Here is a 25,074-nt window from a genome sequence, read left to right as displayed (position 1 = left end):
TGTTGCGTAGTATGTGATCCATTACCTACAGTACTTTATTATCCCTAAGAACTGCAACATATTTATTTTCATAATTAAATTTAATGCTTATAAAATCACTCTTTTTCTACCTTCATCTTTTTTCTGCCCTGTTGGCTTAAAATATACCCTAAATATTTAACATAACTCTTCCTGCATGGCTCTCAACATTACACTAGTGTCTCCTAGATTCGTTGGAGTCCCGTCTTGTAGCAGGGCAATTGCCATGGGGTACCAGGGCTGTGCATAGAAGGCCACTTTGCCACAATACACACTTACATCCTCTGGCCCTCCTTCTTTTTCTGGAATGACCTTTAATTAGAACCCAATTTCCTATTACTACGAGGTCTGCCTGCCTTAACGGCGCTGAAAATAATTCACTCTTGTTAACATATCTTCACCTTGAGGTTTGTATAAATTTCCTATTTAGTTGTAAACTCTATAATATTTTCTAGTTTCCTCAGGGATTTTTTTCTCAAAGACTAGACTCTAACCCGCCATTGCTCTTTACCTCAAGATTTTATTTAGATTTCCTATTTAGTTACAAACTCTATAGTACTTTCTTATTTCTCAGGGATTTTCCCTCATACAACGCCCATAGTGACACTTACGCACTATGTTAGCTTTACTTTTCCCAAGGAAATAATACAATTATTTGTTATACACTTTGAAAAGATACTGGTGTTCCTTAATAATTTTATAATTAATTTTCACCTGTTCCAACAATTTCTAGTGAAGTTGATCAGTGTCTTCACGGGAAATTCTTAGGGTTCAGGGCTATTTGCCTAATCCTGTTATTGGAGGGGCCGTCTGTTCCCTCTTGGTCAGTGGCCCCAGGGTATTCCTGGTACGCACATTGCGAGCCCAGTGCTGGGTAGACCTGCCGTTTGCCTGCGTATCATTTCCTGTTCTGTACCATTATTTTCTACTCTACTTTGCTCCTCATGAGCTGCCGTAGTATCTATGGTAGTTGCCATTTAGGGTTATTTTCTGGAATGTTTTATCATCCCAGAAAGTTTGCCTTCCTTCTATTCCCAGAAGATGTTTTATGGCTGTCTGGTCTACCGTTCTCAGTTTACCCCATGGTAAACCCGGTAAGATGAAACATCCTGATGGTTTGTAAGGTAAGGCACTAGCTCGCCTATTTTTTTGTAATTCCTCCTTATCCGCAGGGAGAGCCAATGCTCTCTCTGCGTCTGGGTAGGTTGGTACTGCCGTAGCCATATCTCTAACTCTTTAAAGATACCTACTTTAGTAAGTTGTTTGGAAATAGAGCGCTGGTAGGGGCCTTTAACTCAGGTAGTAGTAGAGTCTTAAATAGAGGTGTGGGGCCCCACGTTGGGCGCCAAGTGTCGCGATACGAAACCTTCAGCCCCGCCCCTTGGCCGGCAGCGGGGTGCTAGAGGTGGTTAGCGTCCCGTTCCCTGGATTGGACAGGGCACTATAGATACTTCAGGTTATCTTGGTATAACCAGGACCGCTCACGTAGCCCTGCCTCTCTTTCTATATCGAAGCGTTGTCCGCGTAGAGAGGTCTTTTGCCTTGTCACTCTCAACGGTCTAGCTCTAGCTGGGATGTGTGAACCCCACCTTTATCCTCTAGACTCTTTGTTTCACCACTAATTGGTCCATGAGTTGTTATTAAGCACTAGTCCTACCAGTCTCTATATGATTTCCCTGTGGTTGAGTATTTCCCCTCTGTGATGTATCTAGTTTAAAGTGTGAAGACCTTTAGTCAACTTAGTCTCACTACTCTGCCCGTCGGCTATGTATCGCTTGGAAAATAAAACTTAGATCGATAAGACAATTAAATGAATCACTACTGGACACACCTTCCTCCTTGTCTTTTAATGTTAACTAATTCTGTCATAGAGCATTGATCCCCGTTTCCAGTGTCCCGGTAGCGGGGAGTGTCAGAGTTGTTATCTCCCGTGCCGTTAACTGTCTTTGAGAGAACCTTTTACTCGAGACAAAACAAGACTACCGTTTATTTTTGAAAACACTCTGTTTTCACACTTCAAAATACACAATTTGTTACTTGGTCACACACAGCGTTAATCAAAAACATGCAAATGACTTAATGCTCTTATAAAATGCCTGGTACAATGATAACACTTATCTCTATATTAAATACTTGTAATAGTTATTTAATTACCTTTGAGAGAGGACGAGGAGACCCACGAGATCAGGAGCAGAGTTTCAATCGGTCAGAATTTGAGAAATTTAGTTTAGTGTAGCGACTCCCCTCTAACTGCCGAGAGGTTGAATTGGAGTTGTTATTTTAACTAAATTGGATTCAAGTTATATTGAATGAGGAAACTAGAGTCGTTCTTGGTCAACTGATCGTCTACTGATGTTTCACTATCCTCCAACGAAAACCCCCTGGGTTCAGTGTTTAAGTCCTGTCTCGGGATGCCAAACTATTTCCAGTAATGCCAGTGATTAGACCTTGGTCAGGCGATCACAAAGCAGGGACTGTCATATAGTGGACAAAGCCTCAAGAACCACACACTGCCAGTAGTAATGGTTTGGAATAGATAGGAACACGAGGAGTCTCAGCACAAGAATCTAGTCCAAATTCAATAGAGTTAGAATCTAGAGATGAGCCAGGCACCAATACCTGGTTCAAATGGTTGTCTCTATGAATTCAGAATTCAAGAAGTCAGCGCCAAAGTATTGGCAGTTTCTCTATATATACCTTTTTTCACCGTCCAAAATCCCCTAGGTGTCCTCCACAGAATAATTCATCCTTTTATTACCTACTACTTCCTCCCAATATTATTTCCTGTGTGGTTGGCTAGTACATACATCTGTTCATACCCATATAAGGATGTACTTCCTACATAGCTTAAAGCGCTACCTTCCTCTTATAGAGTCCAGCCTATCCAAGCAATAATGATTCTAAATAGATTTTCCCAGCCAGCAGATTCTCCTTCTACCGTGGGCGGAGCCAGTTGATACCAGTCAGGTTCTGCTGTTTGGAAGCTTGGTTCTTCAGGTGGTGACATAGTCCAGGCGGGTAGCTCATCCGGTACTGTCAGTTCTTTCATGGGTATTTGTTGAGTCGGGATGAAAGGCGGGTCAGAGGGGAGATCCTTTTTGTGTTCCACTACAGCTGAACTTCAAATAGTTTGCCTAATTTCAGTTGGTGACAAAACAAGCAATTGTAGTCTAGGTAATCATTGTACCATCTAAACCGCTTTTGAATATATTTTCCATGATAAAGAAGCTGGTGTACAAAACCGAAAGTAAAAGATACAAAAAAACTAAATTTAACTTAACAGGAAGCATAAAAATAGAGCAGATAAAAACACTTGTATAATTTTGCACACCCAATTTTTCAGTTTTTGATTTGTTAAAAAAGTTTGAAATATCCAATAAATGTCGTTCTACTTCATGATTGTGTTCCACTTGTTGTTGATTCTTCACAAAAAAATACAGTTTTATATCTCTATGTTTGAAGCCTGAAATGTGGCAAAAGGTCGCAAAGTTCAAATGGGCCGAATACTTTCGCAAGGCCCTGTATATGTTGCATACCGAAGTGTAAAACTAAATTACACTCAAATCACATTTTCAGATGTTTTCAGACCTCTGATGTACAAAACTCAGGTCTCAAAATGTGCAGGTTGGCATTTATTGTCATGAATCTTGCCCTGGTGGCCATGCTGCAGAGTGGTCACTAGCTGGCACATACAATCTGATTTTAAACCTTACCACCTTAACCACACTGCTAACCCTAATACTTAACCCTAACTTAAAATTGACGATGTAGCCAATTTTGACATTGCAGCTGGCCCATTTAGCGTAAGAAATCGCTCAGTTTTGCCTCCAGGACAAGATTCATGACAATAAATATCAACCACAACATTGCAGAATGTGATTTTGTAGTGTAATGTGCCTTTTAACTTGAAGTGGCATTCCTCCAATTGCAATTTGACATGGCACAAAACAGAATCCAGATGGAAAATGCCAAATTGCAATTCGACATGGCACAAAACAGAATCCAGAATGGAAAATGTCTCCACTGTGTCAACTTCAAATAGAATGATGAGGTGACCAAGAACCCGATGGTCTCTCTGACAGAGCTCCAGAGTTTCTCTGTGGACATGGGAGAACCTTCCAGAAGGACAACCATCTCTGCAGCACTGCAACACTGGGAGACTAGTCAGATTGAAGGGAAGATAAACGGAGCAAAGTACAGAGAGAACCTTGATGAAAACGCTTGTGACCTCAGACTGGAACGAAGGTTCACCTTCCAACAGGTCAATGATCCTAAGCACACAGCCAAGGTAGGAGTGGTTTCGGGACAAGTCTCTGAATGTCCTTGAGTGGCCCAGCCAGAGCCCGGTCTTGAACCCGGTCAAACATCTCTGGAGAGACCTGAGACCTGTGCAGCTACTCTCTAAGAAGACTTCTTGGGTGTGACGCTACAAGCTTGGCACACCTGTATTTGGAGAGTTTCTCCCATTCTTCTCTACAGATCCTCTCAAGCTCTGTCAGGTTGGATGGGGAGAGTAGCTGCACAGCTATTTTCAGGTCTCTCCAGAGATGTATGACCGGGTTCAAGACCGGGCTCTGGCTGGAATCCCTGCCAAAGATGCTTCAACAAAGTACTGAGTAAACAGTCTGAATAGCTACGTAAATGTGATATTTCAGTTTCTTTTTCTTTTTTTGCTAAAATGTCTGAAAACCTGTTTTTGCTTTGTCATTATGGGGTACAATTTAGAATCAGTCTGTAATGTAACAACAACAAAAAAGTCAAGGAAAAAGTGTGGAAAAAGTCAAGGAGTCTGAATATTTTCTGAATGCACTGTATACCTACAAGGGTTCTAAAATTCAAAATCAAATAGCTACGCAAATGATTCATGGTATAACCATCATAAAACAATTCTTAGCATTCTCAACTATTTAAGGAAAGCAAATTGGCTTGCCTCAGAAGTGTAGATTTCCAGTGACAAGAGGATTTTGAGATATCTATATATTTATGATGCTAGAAAGTGAATAAAAGTACATTGTATAGATCAATAAAAACAAAGAAGGCTATTTAAATAACTTTAAAAAAAACATCTTTACAAGTACAGTATTTATTTATCTGTTATTTTTCCAGGTAAGTTGACTGAGAACACATTCTCATTTGCAGCAACGATCTGGGGAATAGTTACAGGGGAGAGGAATGAGACAATTGTAAACTGGGGATTATTAGGTGACCGTGATGTTTTGAGGGTCAGATTGGGAATTTAGCCAGGACACCAGGGTTAACACCCCTACGATAAGTGCCATGGGATCTTTAATGACCTCAGAGAGTCAGGACACCTGTTTAACGTCCCATCTGAAAGACTGCACCCTACACAGGGCAATGTCCCCAATCACTGCCCTGGGGCATTGGGATATTTTTTTAGACCAGGGGAAAGAGTGTCTCCTACTGGCCCTCCAACACCATTTCCAGCAGCATCTGGTCTCCCATCCAGGGACTGACCAGGACAAACCCTGCTTAGCTTTAGAGGCAAGCCAGCAGTGGTATGCAGGGTGGTATGCTGTATAATCACTGTTTGTCAGTTTTATGTCATTGGTGTTACCACCTTGAAAATCACTCATTCAAAAAATATACGAGGGCCTTGAGCATTTTCTCCAGTGTGCAAATTGTTACCGGGAGTGGGATCTGTATTAAAGAAAATGATTAGTTAATCACACCCTTTTAGTGTGTTATAAATGTCTGTGTTCTGTTGAAACTACTTTCTAAATCTAAAATGTAATTTAGTGTTACTCAATTTAATTAAGTGAAATAACAATTTGAGCAAAATGATTAATCATATAACATTTAGTAAATTATTTTTTAAACATTGATGACCTTAGATTTGAGCATTTGTGGCCTCCATTTCAGAAAATCCTAATTTTCCTAAAATGTCTCATTTGTGTTACCATCGTTGGTGTTACTACTCCTACTGATGGCACAATGTTATCATATTTAAAAAAAAATATTTGAAGTAATTAAGCTTCCACAAAAATCTTGAAAAATTCAGATTTTTTTTTCTCCAAATTGCCATGCCTAAATGCCACCATAATTCAAGAAAGACCTACTTGTGCAGGGTTGTTTAGTGCACAGGAAAGGGTATCCTGAACACAGGTCTCACAGCCACTCCATATGTACTGTATAATAGGCCATGGTTGCCTGACATTTCATTTTCATGATGAGTCAAATGAAAACATATTTTTCTAAACAATTGAAAGCAAAACATGTTCTGCAAAAATACATTCTGAATTGCGTCTTCTTTTTTTTCAGAACAATTGGTGACCAAGAGCAGAGGTCAGAGTCCGAGATTCCGAGTGGTCAGTACACTTGTTCACTGATTGGCCAGCTTTAGTCCTTTCTCGGTATCAATTCATAAGGAATGGATCACTATGATTGTTGAAATTAAATCATTAATAAATGATAGATTGTTTTCAAGGGATAGTTATCTCAAAATACAGGGTAATGATGTTTTCCAGCTTGTCTTGGCTGGAGTCGATCCCCAGGAAAGTTGTTGTGTGTGTGTTTCGATAACACTTTGATAACACTTTGCCGACACAGTGTAGCAGCGAAAAACCCACTGTTGTCGCGACGCCCCAGTCGACTCCCCAATCACGTAAAGACTTAGTTTACACACAAATTATGGTGCAGTGAAACATGATGCAATAATTTATTCAGTAAACAGTGTCAGTGTGGAGGACAGAAAATGGTTACTGTAGTCTGATGTCTCCTCTCCTACATTACTGTAGTCTGATGTCTCCTCTCGTACATTACTGTAGTCTGATGTCTCCTCTCCTACATTACTGTAGTCTGATGTCTCCTCTCCTACATTACTGTAGTCTGATGTCTCCTCTCCTACATTACTGTAGTCTGATGTCTCCTCTCCTACATTACTGTAGTCTGATGTCTCCTCTCCTGTATTACTGTAGTCTGATGGCTCCTCTCCTACATTACTGTAGTCTGATGTCTCCTCTCCTACATTACTGTAGTCTGAGGGCTCCTCCTGTATTACTGTAGTCTGATGTCTCCTCTCCTACATTACTGTAGTCTGATGTCTCCTCTCCTACATTACTGTAGTCTGATGTCTCCTCTCCTACATTACTGTAGTCTGATGTCTCCTCTCCTGTATTACTGTAGTCTGATGTCTCCTCTCCTACATTACTGTAGTCTGATGTCTCCTCTCCTGTATTACTGTAGTCTGATGTCTCCTCTCCTACATTACTGTAGTCTGATGTCTCCTCTCCTGTATTACTGTAGTCTGATGTCTCCCCTCCTACATTACTGTAGTCTGATGAGGGCTCCTCCTGTATTACTGTAGTCTGATGTCTCCTCTCCTACATTACTGTAGTCTGATGTCTCCCCTCCTACATTACTGTAGTCTGACGAGGGCTCCTCCTGTATTACTGTAGTCTGATGTCTCCTCTCCTACATTACTGTAGTCTGATGTCTCCTCTCCTACATTACTGTAGTCTGATGTCTCCTCTCCTGTATTACTGTAGTCTGATGCTCCTCTCCTACATTACTGTAGTCTGATGTCTCCTCTCCTACATTACTGTAGTCTGACGAGGGCTCCTCCTGTATTACTGTAGTCTGATGTCTCCTCTCCTACATTACTGTAGTCTGATGTCTCCTCTCCTACATTACTGTAGTCTGATGTCTCCTCTCCTACATTACTGTAGTCTGATGTCTCCTCTCCTGTATTACTGTAGTCTGATGTCTCCTCTCCTACATTACTGTAGTCTGATGTCTCCTCTCCTGTATTACTGTAGTCTGATGTCTCCTCTCCTACATTACTGTAGTCTATGTCTCCTCTCCTTATTACTGTAGTCTGATGTCTCCTCTCCTACATTACTGTAGTCTGATGCTCCTCCTGTATTACTGTAGTCTGATGTCTCCTCTCCTACATTACTGTAGTCTGATGTCTCCCTCCTACATTACTGTAGTCTGAGGGCTCCTCCTGTATTACTGTAGTCTGATGTCTCCTCTCCTACATTACTGTAGTCTGATGTCTCCTCTCCTACATTACTGTAGTCTGATGTCTCCTCTCTACTGTATTACTGTAGTCTGATGTCTCCTCTCCTACATTACTGTAGTCTGATGTCTCCTCTCTACATTACTGTAGTCTAGGGCTCCTCCATTACTGTAGTCTGATGTCTCCTCTCCTACATTACTGTAGTCTGATGTCTCCTCTCCTACATTACTGTAGTCTGATGTCTCCTCTCCTGTATTACTGTAGTCTGATGTCTCTCTCCTACATTACTGTAGTCTGATGTCTCCTCTCCTGTATTACTGTAGTCTGATGTCTCCTCTCCTGTATTACTGTAGTCTGATGACTGTAGTCTGATGTCTCCTCTCCTACATTACTGTAGTCTGATGTCTCCTCTCCTACATTACTGTAGTCTGATGTCTCCTCTCCTACATTACTGTAGTCTGATGTCTCCTCTCCTACATTACTGTAGTCTGATGTCTCCTCTCCTACATTACTGTAGTCTGATGTCTCCTCTCCTACATTACTGTAGTCTGATGTCTCCTCTCCTACATTACTGTAGTCTGATGTCTCCTCTCCTACATTACTGTAGTCTGATGTCTCCTCTCCTACATTACTGTAGTCTGATGTCTCCTCTCCTACATTACTGTAGTCTGATGTCTCCTCTCCTACATTACTGTAGTCTGATGTCTCCTCTCCTACATTACTGTAGTCTGATGAGGGCTCCTCTCCTACATTACTGTAGTCTGATGTCTCCTCTCCTACATTACTGTAGTCTGATGTCTCCTCTCCTACATTACTGTAGTCTGATGTCTCCTCTCCTACATTACTGTAGTCTGATGTCTCCTCTCCTACATTACTGTAGTCTGATGTCTCCTCTCCTACATTACTGTAGTCTGATAGTCTGATGTCTCCTCTCCTACATTACTGTAGTCTGATGTCTCCTCTCCTACATTACTGTAGTCTGATGTCTCCTCTCCTACATTACTGCAGTCTGATGTCTCCTCTCCTACATTACTGTAGTCTGACGAGGGCTCCTCCTACATTACTGTAGTCTGACGAGGGCTCCTCTCCTACATTACTGTAGTCTGAGGGCTCCTCTCCTACATTACTGTAGTCTGAGGGCTCCTCTCCTACATTACTGTAGTCTGACGAGGACTCCTCTCCTACATTACTGCAGTCTGACGAGGACTCCTCTCCTACATTACTGCAGTCTGATGTCTCCTCGCCTACATTACTGTAGTCTGACGAGGGCTCCTCCTGTATTACTGTAGTCTGACGAGGGCTCTCCTCCTACATTACTGTAGTCTGACGAGGGCTCTCCTCCTGTATTACTGTAGTCTGACGAGGGCTCCTCCTGTATTACTGTAGTCTGATGAGGGCTCCTCTCCTACATTACTGTAGTCTGATGAGGGCTCCTCTCTTGTATTACTGTGGTCTGATGAGGGCTCCTCTCTTGTATTACTGTGGTCTGACGAGGGCTCCTCTCCTACATTACTGTAGTCTGACGAGGGCTCCTCTCCTACATTACTGTAGTCTGACGAGGGCTCCTCCTACATTACTGTAGTCTGACGAGGGCTCCTCTCCTACATTACTGTAGTCTGACGAGGGCTCCTCTCCTACATTACTGTAGTCTGACGAGGGCTCCTCTCCTACATTACTGTAGTCTGACGAGGGCTCCTCTCCTACATTACTGTAGTCTGACGAGGGCTCCTCTCCTACATTACTGTAGTCTGACGAGGGCTCCTCTCCTACATTACTGTAGTCTGATGAGGGCTCCTCTCCTACATTACTGTAGTCTGATGAGGGCTCCTCTCCTACATTACTGTAGTCTGACGAGGGCTCCTCTCCTACATTACTGTAGTCTGACGAGGGCTCCTCTCCTACATTACTGTAGTCTGACGAGGGCTCCTCCTGTATTACTGTAGTCTGACGAGGGCTCCTCTCCTGTATTACTGTAGTCTGACGAGGGCTCCTCTCCTGTATTACTGTAGTCTGACGAGGGCTCCTCCTGTATTACTGTAGTCTGATGAGGGCTCCTCTCTTGTATTACTGTAATCTGACGAGGGCTCCTCTCTTGTATTACTGTAGTCTGACGAGGGCTCATCTCCTACATTACTGTAGTCTGACGAGGGCTTCTCTCTTGTATTACTGTAATCTGACGAGGGCTCCTCTCTTGTATTACTGTAATCTGATGAGGGCTCCTCCTGTATTACTGTAGTCTGATGAGGGCTCCTCTCTTGTATTACTGTAATCTGACGAGGGCTCCTCTCTTGTATTACTGTAGTCTGACGAGGGCTCCCTTGTATTACTGTAGTCTGACGAGGGCTCCTCACCTACATTACTGTAGTCTGACGAGGGCTCCTCTCTTGTATTACTGTAGTCTGACGAGGGCTCCTCTCCTACATTACTGTAGTCTGACGAGGGCTCCTCTCCTACATTACTGTAGTCTGACGAGGGCTCCTCTCCTACATTTACATTTACATTTAAGTCATTTAGCAGATGCTCTTATCCAGAGCGACTTACAAATCCTTCTTTACTGTAGTCTGACGAGGGCTCCTCTCCTACATTACTGTAGTCTGACGAGGGCTCCTGTCTTGTATTACTGTAGTCTGACGAGGGCTCCTCTCCTATATTTTCTCTTGTCCCGACTCCTGGGTGCTCTTTGACTTTCGCGCTCTACTCTACTGTCACCCAGAATTCTGCAAACTGAAGTGGATTTCTCAAGTATGGAGCAGAATATTCTGCTCATATCTGGCCAATGTAGGGATCTGTAATTATGTGAATGTTAGTTTGCGCGCAAGAAATTATCATGTAAAATGTATTTATGCAGTGAATTTGTTTCCGCTCAGATCAGTCAAATAGAAAACTTTGATAAATCAGATGTACACTTTTGTGCTCAACCACCTGTGTGGAAAAAAAAATACTTATCCAAAAACCAAAAATAGCCAAGGTAAGTGGACAAATCATATGAGATTGTGTTTTGAGTAGAAGATCCCTTTAATTAACCTCTATTACTGCTAGAGCTAACCAATCAAAATGAGGAGTTATCATCCTTCATATCAGTGTTTCTAATGTTGAGAGTCCTTAGGACTGCATGTTATTCCTCCTAATACATTTATTTGACCAGTGATGCTGAAAATTATAAATGTAATTGTGAAAAGAATGGTTTCAGGATTATGGAAAATGTATTTGTAATTTGCATTCTTAAAAAATTGAGCTGTACACTACACTTTTTAGTAATTATCAGGGAACATTGAAATATCTGTCAAACTACATCTGTAAAGTTAAGGATTTTGCTATTTATAATACTTGTTTCATCAAATAGATGAACTTCATCTGGTGTACCAACACAAATCTACCCTGAAGAAGAGACATGAATGCATATTTGAGGGAATAGCTAAACAAGGCCACTCAACACTTCTCAATAAGATCTACACAGAGCTCTACATCACAGAGGGTGGAAGCGGAGATGTCAATAACGAACATGAGGTGAGACAGATTGAAACAGCTTCCAGGAAATCAGCAGCACAAGGGACAAAAATTAAATGTAACGACATCTTTAAACCCTCACCTGGACAAGACAAACCTATCAAAACTGTGCTGACAAAGGGAGTTGCTGGCATTGGAAAAACTGTCTCTGTGCAGAAGTTCATTCTGGACTGGGCTGAAGGAAAAGCTAATCAGGATGTCCAATTCATATTTCCACTTCCTTTTCGGGAGCTGAATTTGATGAAAAATAAAAAAATCTGTTTGAATGAACTTATAGATCACTATTTCATTGAGATTAGAGAATCTGATATCTCCAACTTTGACAGTTACAAAGTTATGTTTGTTCTTGATGGTCTGGATGAGTTTCGACTTCCTCTAGACTTCAAGAACAACAAGAGCTGCTGTGATGTCACAGAGTCAACCTCCGTGGATGTGCTGCTAACAAACCTCATCAAGGGGAATCTGCTCCCCTCTGCTCTTGTCTGGATAACATCCCGACCAGCAGCAGCCAATCAGATTCCTCCAGAGTGTGTTGACCAGGTGACAGAGGTACAAGGATTCAACGACCCACAGAAAGAGGAGTACATCAAGAATAGAATCAGTGATGAGAACCTGGCCAGCAGAATCATCACACATATTAAGTCATCAAGGAGCCTCCACATCATGTGCCACATACCAGTCTTCAGTTGGATTACGGCCACTGTTCTAGAGAGACTGTTGGTTGAAGCAGAGGGTGGAGAGATGCCCAGGAATCAGACTCAAATGTACACACACTTCCTGGTATTTCAGACCAAACAAGGGATTCAGAAGTATCTTGAAGACCATGACCGAGATCCACACTGGGATAAAATGATAATTCTCTCTCTGGGAAAACTGGCCCTCAAACAACTGGAAAAAGGCAATCTGATCTTCTATGAGGAAGACCTAAGGGAGTGTGGCATTGATGTCAGAGAAGCATCAGTGTACTCAGGAGTGTGCACACAGATCTTCAGAGAGGAGTGTGGGCTGTACCAGGAGAATGTGTACTGCTTTGTGCATCTGAGCATCCAGGAGTTTCTTGCTGCGTTATATGTGTTTCTCACATTCAACCAAAGCAGAGAGAATCCACTGGTCAAAAAGAGATCTTCATTCAGGGACCAGGAATCATCAATCGGACACAAATCTACGATCGACTTCTACAACAGTGCAGTAGATAAAGCTTTACAGAGTGAGAATGGACACCTGGATCTGTTCCTCCACTTTCTGCTGGGCCTTTCACTTGAGTCCAATCAGACTCTCCTACGAGGCCTACTGTCACAAACAGCGAGCAGCTCACTGACAAATGTGGAAACAGTCAAATACATCAACGAGAAGATAAGGGAGAATCCCTCACCAGAGAAATGCATCAATCTGTTCCATTGTCTGAATGAGCTGAATGACCACTATCTAGTGTGGGAGATGCAAAGCTACTTGAACTCAGGAAGTCTCTCAGAAGCCAAATTGTCACTTACAGAGTGGTCAGCTCTGGCCTTTGTGTTGCTGACTTCAGAAGAGGAGCTGGATGTTCTTGACCTAAATAGATTCTCCAAAACAGAGGAAGGTCTTCTAAGGCTGCTGCCAGTGGTCAAAGCCTCCAGAACAGCTCTGTAAGTACTTATAATGGTTTCATAACTTGGCTGGGTGTGTTAGACTTAATATTTTGGCAGTTATGTTTGAAAATGTTCATTATGTTGATTCAATTTCAATTGATGTCCTATTCAGGTTGAATAGATGTAAACTCACAGAGAGATGCTGTAAAGAGTTGGCATCAGCTCTCAGCTCAAACTCCTCACATGAGACAACTGGACCTGAGTGACAATGACCTGCAAGATTCGGGAGTGGGGCTGCTGTATGCCGGACTGGGGAATCCACAGTGTAAACTGGAAACACTGAGGCGAGGTTATTTACATTGGCCCTTATCAAATGAAGGTGCACAGATATGATCATAAAGTGGATTTTCCTACCCAAACATCGCAACGTAAGGGTGTGTGATTATGTTAGTTTCATGTCGCATGCAGGTAAACATTGAACTCTGATTTAACAATCAGATCCGTCAAATGCGAAATTTTGATAAATCAGGCACGCACCTTTGTTGGATCTGAACCACTGCCACTCGTGGATTACGAGTCCTGCGTATCACACTATTGCTTTTTGTCAACTCCGTCACTGATGGCTAACCACTTTCAGATTGATTTTGTTGGTCTATTGAATATATAGAATATTTTCTGCTAAATTATTTAAAAAATCACTCTTCTGCAAGATATACATAAACAATTGAAGTATTTTCTGTGTTAGACTTAAGAGATGGTGTTTGCTTTATAAATGTTGTATTATGTTCTACATCTATAAAAAACATGCCAAAATGCTAACTCAAATCAAATCAATTTATATAGCCCTTCTTACATCAGCTGATATCTCAAAGTACTGTACAGAAACACAGCCTAAAACCCCAAACAGCAAGCAATGCAGGTGTAGAAGCACAGTGGCTAGGAAAAACTCCCTAGAAAGGCCAAAACCTAGGAAGAAACCTAGAGAGGAACCAGGCTATGAGGGGGGGCCAGTCCTCTTCTGGTTGTGCCGGGTGGAGATTATAACAGAACATGGCCAAGATGTTCAAATGTTCATAAATGACCAGCATGGTCAAATAATAATAATCATAGTAGTTGTTGAAGGTGCAACAGGTCAGCACCTCAGGAGTAAATGTCAGTTGGCTTTTCATAGCTGATCATTAAGAGTATCTCTACCGCTCCTGCTGTCTCTAGAGAGTTGAAAACAGAAGGTCTGGGACAGGTAGCACATCCAGTGAGCAGGTCACGGTTCCATAGCCGCAGGCAGAACAGTTGAAACTGGAGCAGCAGCACAGCCAGGTGGACCGAGGACAGCAAGGAGTCATCATGCCAGGTAGTCCTGAGGCATGGTCCTAGAGCTCAGGTTCTCCAAGAGAGAGAAAGAAAGAAAGAGAGAATTAGAGAGAGCATACTTAAATTCACACAGGACACAGGATAAGACAGGAGAAGTACTCCAGATATAACAGACTGACCCTAGCCCCCCGACACATAAACTACTGTAGCATAAATACTGGAGGCTGAGACAGGAGGGGTCAGGAGACACTGTGGCCCCATCCGATGATACAGGGCCAAACAGGCAGGATATAACCCCACCCACTTTGCCAAACCACAGCCCCCATATCACTAGAGGGATATCTTCAACCACCAACTTACCATCCTGAGACAAGGCCGAGTATAGCCCACAAAGATCTCCGCCACGGCACAACCCAAGGCGGAGGCGCCAACCCAGACAGGAAGATCACGTCAGTGACTCAACCCACTCAAGTGACGCACCCCTCCTAGGCACAGCATGGAAAAGCACCAGTAAGCCGGTGACTCAGCCCCTGTAATAGGGTTAACCCTGAAGCATTTAATAGTACTATAAAACAAAATAAATATAAGTTCAGAGTTTTTATTACATATTTGAATCATCTAATGTTAGAATTAACCAATCAATATCAACAATATTTTAAATATATATTTTAATAGACCAAAGTATCAGCTATCATACCATGTAATGGAACAACTTAATTTTGTAGAAAAAAAACAAAACACATAAGACGCAAATTACTGGATTCGTGTCGACTTTGTCAGACACCGTAAAAGGCGTTTTTAAAATTATAGTCCAACAAGTGTTTTAAGGCCTTAAGAGAAATGTTGATTGTCCCGTCTTTTAAACAGCAACTTTTTTTCTCAGTCTCATGGCAAAATATGTAAAATAGAACAAGAACAAATGATCTGTTGGCATTTATAAAATAGTACCAAAACTTCCTGTTTCCATTACAGCGGTTATGATGATTTTTTTTATACTGTATGACTTTTCTCACATGAAAACTGTGAATGGAAATGTGGTTAATGAGTCTATTGTTATGCCTCTGAAGTGATAATGGACTGTTACTTTCATGAGTAGAATCTAAGTAGTGGATGATTCTTATCCAATTTGTGCTGTCCAACTTTTTTCATTTTAGGTTGAATAGCTGTAAACTCACAGAGAGATGTTGTGAACAGTTGGCCTCAGTTCTCATCTCAAACTCAAACCTGAGAGAGCTGGATCTGAGTGACAATGACCTGCAGGATTCAGGAGTGAAGCTGCTCTCTGCCGGACTGGGCAGTCCAACCTGTAAACTACAGACACTGAGGTCAGTATTAATGGCATTGTTGAAGAGCAGAACCTTGTTGAATTCCTTAGTTTATCATATTTATTTGAAAGCTTTTGAAATAAATATGAATTCAGGGAGGTCTGGTGTTACACTGTGCAAATACAGGTGCATTTTGATTTAATTTGTTTTGTCCAACTTGTTTTCTTTTAGGTTGAATAGATGTAAACTCACAGAAAGCTGTTGCGAACAGTTGGCCTCAGTTCTCATCTCAAACTCAAACCTGAGAAAGCTGGATCTGAATGACAATGACCTGCAGGATTCAGGAGTGGAGCTGCTGTCTGCTGGACTGGGGAGTCTGCAATGTAAACTGGAGACACTGAGGTGAATTATTTAGCAACTTGACTTTATAACCATATATTAACTTTGACCCTCATTTATTAAATGAACGTGACTGATCATAAAATGGACATTTATCAATATCAACGTGGTCATATGGTGTGTTCGAAATTAATCCCACGTCTGCTCTGAGATGTACGTACAGTCAGTTGTGCTGGTGAACAAGTGAACATCTGTACATGATATATCTTCTCTGCTCTACTGTTCATACAGTGGATTCTTCTACCCAAATATGGTGATGTTGGGTATGTCATTATGTTAATTTCAGGCTGCATGCACGTGAACCTTCAGGTCAGATTTATGAAGTGAATTCATGTATGATCAAATCAGAGGGCTTGAACTGACTTTAAAAAAAATATATATTTATTTATTAGACATTTTGCAGGATGAAATCTCTTGAGATGCACCATCTCATTTTCAAGAGTCCAAATGGAAACAACAAAATAATACTTAGTAACAAGAACAATATGGCAACTACTTTCTAATAATATTAAATAATTAAATAATAAATATGGCTGAACTGTCTAATAATATGAACAATTAAATAATAAATATGTCTGCTACTGTCTAATATCATTAACAATTAAATAATAAATATGGCTGCTACTGTCTAATAATATGAACAATTAAATAATAAATATGGCTGCTACTGTCTAATAATATTAACAATTAAATAATAAATATGGCTGCTACTGTCTAATAATATTAACAATTAAATAATAAATATGGCTGCTACTGTCTAATAATATTAACAATTAAATAATAAATATGGCTGCTACTGTCTAATAATATTAACAATTAAATAATAAATATGGCTGCTACTGTCTAATAATATTAACAATTAAATAATAAATATGGCTGCTACTGTCTAATAATATTAACAATTAAATAATAAATATGGCTGCTACTGTCTAATATTATTAACAATTAAATAATAAATATGGCTGCTACTGTCTAATAATATGAACAATTAAATAATAAATATGGCTGCTACTGTCTAATAATATGAACAATTAAATAATAAATATGGCAACTACTGTCTAATAATATGAACAATTAAATAATAAATATGGCTGCTACTGTCTAATATTAACCATTAAATAATAAATATGGCTGCTACTGTCTAATAATATGAACAATTAAATAATAAATATGGCTGCTACTGTCTAATAATATTAACAATTAAATAATAAATATGGCTGCTAATGTCTAATATTATGAACAATTAAATATTAAATATGGCTGCTACTGTCTAATAATATGAACAATTAAATAATAAATATGGCAACTACTGTCTAATAATATGAACAATTAAATAATAAATATGGCTGCTACTGTCTAATAATATTAACAATTAAATAATAAATATGGCAACTACTGTCTAATAATATGAACAATTAAATAATAAATATGGCTGCTACTTTTTAATAATATTAACAATTAAATAATAAATATGGCTTCTACTGTCTAATAATATTAACAATTAAATAATAAATATGGCAACTACTGTCTAATAATATTAACAATTAAATAATAAATATGACTGCTACTGTCTAATATTAACCATTAAATAATAAATATGGCTGCTACTGTCTAATAAAAATAACAATTAAATAATAAATATGGCTGCTACTGTCTAATATTATTAACAATTAAATAATAAATATGGCTGCTAATGTCTAATAATAGTAACAATTAAATAATAAATATGGCTGCTACTGTCTAATAATATTAACAATTAAATAATAAATATGGCTGCTACTGTCTAATAATATGAACAATTAAATAATAAATATGGCTGCTACTGTCTAATATTAACCATTAAATAATAAATATGGCTGCTACTGTCTAATAATATTAACGATTAAATAATAAATATGGCTGCTACTGTCTAATAATATTAACAATTAAATAATAAATATGGCTGCTACTGTCTAATAATATTAACCATTAAATAATAAATATGGCTGCTACTGTCTAATAATATTAACAATTAAATAATAAATATGGCTGCTACTGTCTAATAATAGTAACAATTAAATAATAAATATGGCTGCTACTGTCTAATAATATTAACCATTAAATAATAAATATGGCTGCTACTGTCTAATAATAGTAACAATTAAATAATAAATATGGCTGCTACTGTCTAATAATATTAACAATTAAATAATAAATATGTCTGCTACTGTCTAATATCATTAACAATTAAATAATAAATATGGCTGCTACTGTCTAATAATATGAACAATTAAATAATAAATATGGCTGCTACTGTCTAATAATATTAACAATTAAATAATAAATATGGCAACTACTGTCTAATAATATGAACAATTAAATAATAAATATGGCTGCTACTGTCTAATAATATGAACAATTAAATAATAAATATGGCTGCTACTGTCTAATAATATTAACAATTAAATAATAAATATGGCAACTACTGTCTAATAATATTAACAATTAAATAATAAATATGGCTGCTACTGTCTAATATTATTAACAATTAAATAATAAATATGGCTGCTACTGTCTAATAATATGAACAATTAAATAATAAATATGGCTGCTACTGTCTAATAATATGAACAATTAAATAATAAATATGGCAACTACTGTCTAATAATATGAACAATTAAATAATAAATATGGCTGCTACTGTCTAATATTAACCATTAAATAATAAATATGGCTGCTACTGTCTAATAAAAATAACAATTAAATAATAAATATGGCTGCTACTGTCTAATATTATTAACAATTAAATAATAAATATGGCTGCTAATGTCTAATAATAGTAACAATTAAATAATAAATATGGCTGCTACTGTCTAATAATATTAACAATTAAATAATAAATATGGCTGCTACTGTCTAATAATATGAACAATTAAATAATAAATATGGCTGCTACTGTCTAATATTAACCATTAAATAATAAATATGGCTGCTACTGTCTAATAAAAATAACAATTAAATAATAAATATGGCTGCTACTGTCTAATAATATTAACAATTAAACAATAAATATGGCTGCTACTGTCTAATAATATGAACAATTAAATAATAAATATGGCTGCTACTGTCTAATAATATTAACAATTAAATAATAAATATGGCTGCTACTGTCTAATATTAACCATTAAATAATAAATATGGCTGCTACTGTCTAATAATAGTAACAATTAAATAATAAATATGGCTGCTACTGTCTAATAATATTAACAATTAAACAATAAATATGGCTGCTACTGTCTAATAATATAACAATTAAATAATAAATATGGCTGCTACTGTCTAATATTAACCATAAAATAATACATATGGCTGCTACTGTCTAATAATATTAACAATTAAATAATAAATATGGCTGCTACTGTCTAATAATATTAACCATTAAATAATACATATGGCTGCTACTGTCTAATAATAGTAACAATTAAATAATAAATATGGCTGCTACTGTCTAATAATATTAACCATTAAATAATAAATATGGCTGCTACTGTCTAATAATAGTAACAATTAAATAATAAATATGGCTGCTACTGTCTAATAATATTAACAATTAAATAATAAATATGGCTGCTACTGTCTAATAATATTAACAATTAAATAATAAATATGGCTGCTACTGTCTAATAATATTAACCATTAAATAATAAATATGGCTGCTACTGTCTAATAATAGTAACAATTAAATAATAAATATGGCTGCTACTGTCTAATAATATTAACAATTAAATAATAAATATGTCTGCTACTGTCTAATATCATTAACAATTAAATAATAAATATAATAATAATAATATAATAATATGGCTGCTACATCTAATAGTATTAACAATTAAATAATAAATATGGCTGCTACTGTCTAATAATATTAACAATTAAATAATAAATATGGCTGCTACTGTCTAATATTATTAACAATTAAATAATACATATGGCTGCTACTGTCTAATAATATTAACAATTAAATAATAAATATGGCTGCTACTGTCTAATAATATTAACAATTAAATAATAAATATGGCTGCTACTGTCTAATATTATTAACAATTAAATAATAAATATGGCTGCTACTGTCTAATAATATTAACAATTAAATAATAAATATGGCTGCTACTGTCTAATAATATTAACAATTAAATAATAAATATGGCTGCTACTGTCTAATAATATTAACAATTAAATAATAAATATGGCTGCTACTGTCTAATAAAAATAACAATTAAATAATATGGAAACTACTGTCTAATAATATAATAATAATTATATTGCAACTTAACATCATAAGAATAGAACTCAACCGCGTCTCAAAAACAAAAGCCGTCAGAACAGGTGAGGCAGCACTAAGTTCAAAATAACAAGGTACAGAGTACAGGCTGTCAAAAGCACGGGTGTAAAATAGAACCCTGCGCAAACCAGCCGGAAGAGAGCCAACCTGACAATCAACAATTACACACACAGACATGGGGGGAACAGAGGGTTAAATACACGACATGTAATGAGGGAATGAATACCAGGTGTGTGGGAAAATGAGACAAAACAAATGGAAAATGAAAGGTGGATCAGCGATGGCTAGAAGCCCGGTGACGTCGACCGACGAACACCGCTAGAACAAGGAGAGGGACTGACTTCGGCGGAAGTCGTGACAATAGTTCCCTCCTGATAACCCTAGTGTTAGTAGCCGCCCCCAATACATTACAATTCCACTTTACATTAGACACTAAGATGTAGCTTTTATTTTTTACATTTTGTTTTAGGCTGGACCGATGTAACATCACAAAGAAAAACTTGGAAAAATGTTCCTCAACTCTCAGCTCAAACTCATCACACCTGAGAGAACTGGACCTGAGTTACAGTCAGCCAGGAGACCCAGGAGATCTAGGAGACCCAGGAGATCTAGGAGACCCAGGAGATCTAGGAGACCCAGGAGTAGAGCTGCTCACTGCTGCCCTGGAGGATCCTCAATATCATCTCAAAACTGTCAGGTAAAACAGTTCTGTTTTTTTAATCTGTCAAATGTATATAAATGTACAATATACAATAAGGTCTTCAGAGTCACTACATGTCCTTGTGCTTTTCCTGCAGTGGCCACGGTGAAGAGTTTTTGCTGTTTCAGAGATGTAAGTTATTTGCTGTTAAATCAAGCTTTTATATCTTGAATATAAATATATATTACTAAGTATCCAAAAAGTATGAAAAAACAGCACACTGGTGAAGGCGGACGGCCAACCATGACTTCATTCCATTAGTCATTTTTCACTGCAGAGTGTATGAAGGAACAGCACGGTGGTGAAGGATGGCCAACCATGACTTCATTCCATTAGTCATTTTTCACTGCAGAGTGTATGAAGGAACAGCACAGTGGTGAAGGACGGCCAACCATGACTTCATTCCATTAGTCATTTTTCACTGCAGAGTGTATGAAGGAACAGCACAGTGGTGAAGGATGGCCAACCATGACTTCATTCCATTAGTCATTTTTCACTGCAGAGTGTATGAAGGAACAGCACAGTGGTGAAGGATGGCCAACCATGACTTCATTCCATTAGTCATTTTTCACTGCAGAGTGTATGAAGGAACAGCACAGTGGTGAAGGATGGCCAACCATGACTTCATTCCATTAGTCATTTTTCACTGCAGAGTGTATGAAGGAACAGCACAGTGGTGAAGGATGGCCAACCATGACTTCATTCCATTAGTCATTTTTCACTGCAGAGTGTATGAAGGAACAGCACAGTGGTGAAGGATGGCCAACCATGACTTCATTCCATTAGTCATTTTTCACTGCAGAGTGTATGAAGGAACAACACCTTTTTTTCATGTCGTTTTTATCAGGCTTATTACGGATGAAGTCGGTCGTCCGTCTTCACTAATGTTTAGAAGATTGTTGTGGATACTTACAGCGCATTGCATAATGACTTTTCCATACTCTGTTCTTCCTTGATTAGCCTCAGTAGTTGCATGTGAGCTAACACTGGACCCGAACACAACATACAGACATCTCTCTCTGTCTGAGGACAACAGAAAGGTGACATGGGAGATAGAAGAGCAGCTGTATCCTGATCACCCAGACAGATTTATGGACTGGACACAGGTGCTTTGTAGAGAAGGTCTGACTGGGCGCTGCTACTGGGAGGCAGAGTGGAGTGGGATGTGGTTGATATAGCAGTAACGTATAAAGAAATCAGCAGGAAAGGAGTGGGGAAAGACTGTGGGTTTGGATTTAATGACAAGTCCTGGAGAATGTTGTGCTCTGATCAGAAGTACACTGCCTTGTACAATAATAAGTGTACTTTCATACCGGTCCCCTGCTCCAACAGAGTAGGAGTGTATCTAGACTGGCCGGCTGGCACTCTGTCCTTCTACAGCATCTCCTCAGACACAGCAACTCTACTGCACACGTTCCAAGCCAAATTCACTAAGCCTCTTTACCCAGGGTTTAGGCTTTGGGTTGGTTCTTCAGTGACCCTGTGCCATGTAGACACCAAAGCCTTCAAAGAAACACAGTCATAAGTTTGTCATGACAATTGTGACGGCCACACATTTGATGTGTTCAGTGAAACATAATACCAATTAGTGGAAAAGAATATCAGAATTTGGCTGCCTAACTAAATGCAGCCATTGAGCTGCACGTTAAAAACCAGTTTACTCGTGCAGTTTAAAATTCACTTTGCATAACACACCAAGCTTTAAAAGACGCATGGTTTTAAAATATCCCCAAAATATTTATTAAAAGAGAGAACTTGCCCAAGCCTCCCCATTTCTCCTTCACCCAAATCCAGATAGCTGATGTTCTGAAAGAGTTGCAAAATTTGGACCCCTACAAATCAACTGGGCTAGACAATCTGGACCCTCTCTTTCTAAGATTATCTTCCGCAATTGTTGCAACCCCTATTACTAGCCTGTTCAACCTCACTTTCGTCTCCTCTGAGAACCCCAAAAATTGGAAAGCTGCCACGGTCATCCCCCTCTTCAGAGGGGGAGACACTAGACCCAAACTGTTACAGATCTATATCCATCCTGCCCTGTCTTTCTAAGGTCTTCGGAAGCCAAGTTAACAAGCAGATCACTGACCATTTCGAATCCTACCGTACCTTCTCCGCTTTGCAATCTGGTTTCCGAGCTGGTCATGGATCCACCTCAGCCATGCTCAAGGTCCTAAACGATATCGTAACCGCCATCGATAAAAGACAATACTGTGCAGCCTTTTTCAACCATCCCGGCAAGGCCTTCGACTCTGTCAATCACCACATTCTTATCGGTAGACTCAACAGCCTTGGTTTCTCAAAAGATTGCCTCGCCTGGTTCACCAACTACTTCTCAGACAGAGTTCAGTGTGTCAAATCGGAGGGCCTGTTGTCCGGACCTCTGGTAGTCTCTATGGGGGTGCCTCAGGGTTAAATTCTCGGGCCAACTCTCTTCTCTGTTGTCGTGGTGGAATCCCTATTTCGCAACAAAGCATCCTTCACTCATGCTGCCAAACATACCCAGGTGCGGCCGCAAAGCACCATCAGCGGCCGTCTTATTCTGTTAAGGTGCTGTGCAGAGAGATTCTTTAATGAATCTATGAGATGGACCATATGTTGATAAATGTACAGTAGACTGATTTCTAAGGATGCCAATTTTTGTACTAGTGATCTCATGATGGTAATTGTCTGTTATTGTGGGTTTATTGATTCGATATTTGATGCTACTGGTTCTACTATGTTGTATTGTGGTACCGTATGTATTTATTAATGCTGATTGATTGATGCTGCTGTTAGCTATGCTATGGTTGTAAGACAACAACCACCCGGGCCACTGTCTGTTCACCCCGCTATCATCCAGAAGGCAAGGTCAGTACAGGTGCATCAAAGTTGGGACCGAGAGACAGAAGCTATTTGTCAAAGGCCATCAGACTGTTAAAACAGCCATCACTAACATTGAGTGGCTGTTGCCAACATACTGACACAAATCTCTAGCCACTTTAATAATAAAAAATTGGATGTAATAAATGTATCACTAGTCACTTTAAACAATGCCACTTTATATAATGTTTGCATACCCTACATTACTCATCTCATATGTATCTACTGTACTCTATACCATCTACTGCATCCTGTCTATGCGGTTCGGCCGTCGCTCATCCATCTATTTATATGTACATATTCTTATTCATTCCTTTACACTTGTAGTTGTTGTGAAATTGTTAGATTACTTGTTAGATATTACTGCAAGGTTAGAGGATCGGTTAGACTATTGTCACACCCTGACCATAGTTTGCTTTGTATGTTTCTATGTTTTGGTTGGTCAGGGTGTGATCTGAGTGGGCATTCTATGTTGTGTGTCTAGTTTGTTTCTGAAGCACAAGCTATTCGCAACACTCGCATTGACATCTGCTAACCATGTGTATGTGACCAATAACATTTGATTTGATTTGGTTGATTTTTATGGCTCTTGACTTTCTATTCTGTTTTTGTTTTGTACGGTATGTGTATATTGTCAAACATTGTTTTTCAAAATGCTTGTTGATACTACATACGATACGTTTTGACTATAACCATTTAAAACATTTGCATAAAAGCTCAATAGGCTTCAATGGTACATTTTTGGGGGGGATTTGCCACTGCTCTTGAACCGTCTAAGCTACAAACACCAAACCAACATTGTCATCTGCAGTCTGACGTAACTTACATCGCTTCAACACAGCTTTTTGCTACCAATTATACGTTATAAATTATAAAGCTTGTTGAGTAACACTTTATATGAAGGGGTTTACATAACACCTTTCTAAAAAAAAAACAGTCATAACACATTTATTTCTGCAGTATCATTCATAACAACCCCCATAACACATTTATTTCTGCAGTATCATTCATAACAACCCCCATAACACATTTATTTCTGCAGTATCATTCATAACAACCCCCATAACACATTTATTTCTGCAGTATCATTCATAACAACCCCCATAACACATTTATTTCTGCAGTATCATTCATAACAACCCCCATAA

At 38.7% G+C, this 25,074-nt stretch overlaps 1 pseudogene; it reads left to right on the top strand.

The window, feature by feature from the left end:
• The first annotated feature begins 6,190 nt into the window (after positions 1-6,190).
• LOC118362125 (NACHT, LRR and PYD domains-containing protein 12-like) lies at positions 6,191-24,247 on the top strand (annotated as a pseudogene).
• The last annotated feature ends 827 nt before the right edge of the window (positions 24,248-25,074 follow it).

Source organism: Oncorhynchus keta, chromosome 29, assembly GCF_023373465.1.
Source record: "Oncorhynchus keta strain PuntledgeMale-10-30-2019 chromosome 29, Oket_V2, whole genome shotgun sequence".
NCBI lineage: Eukaryota > Metazoa > Chordata > Actinopteri > Salmoniformes > Salmonidae > Oncorhynchus > Oncorhynchus keta.
The sequence above is the reverse complement of the archived record's forward strand: the minus strand, read 5'-3'. Positions and strand labels throughout refer to the sequence as shown.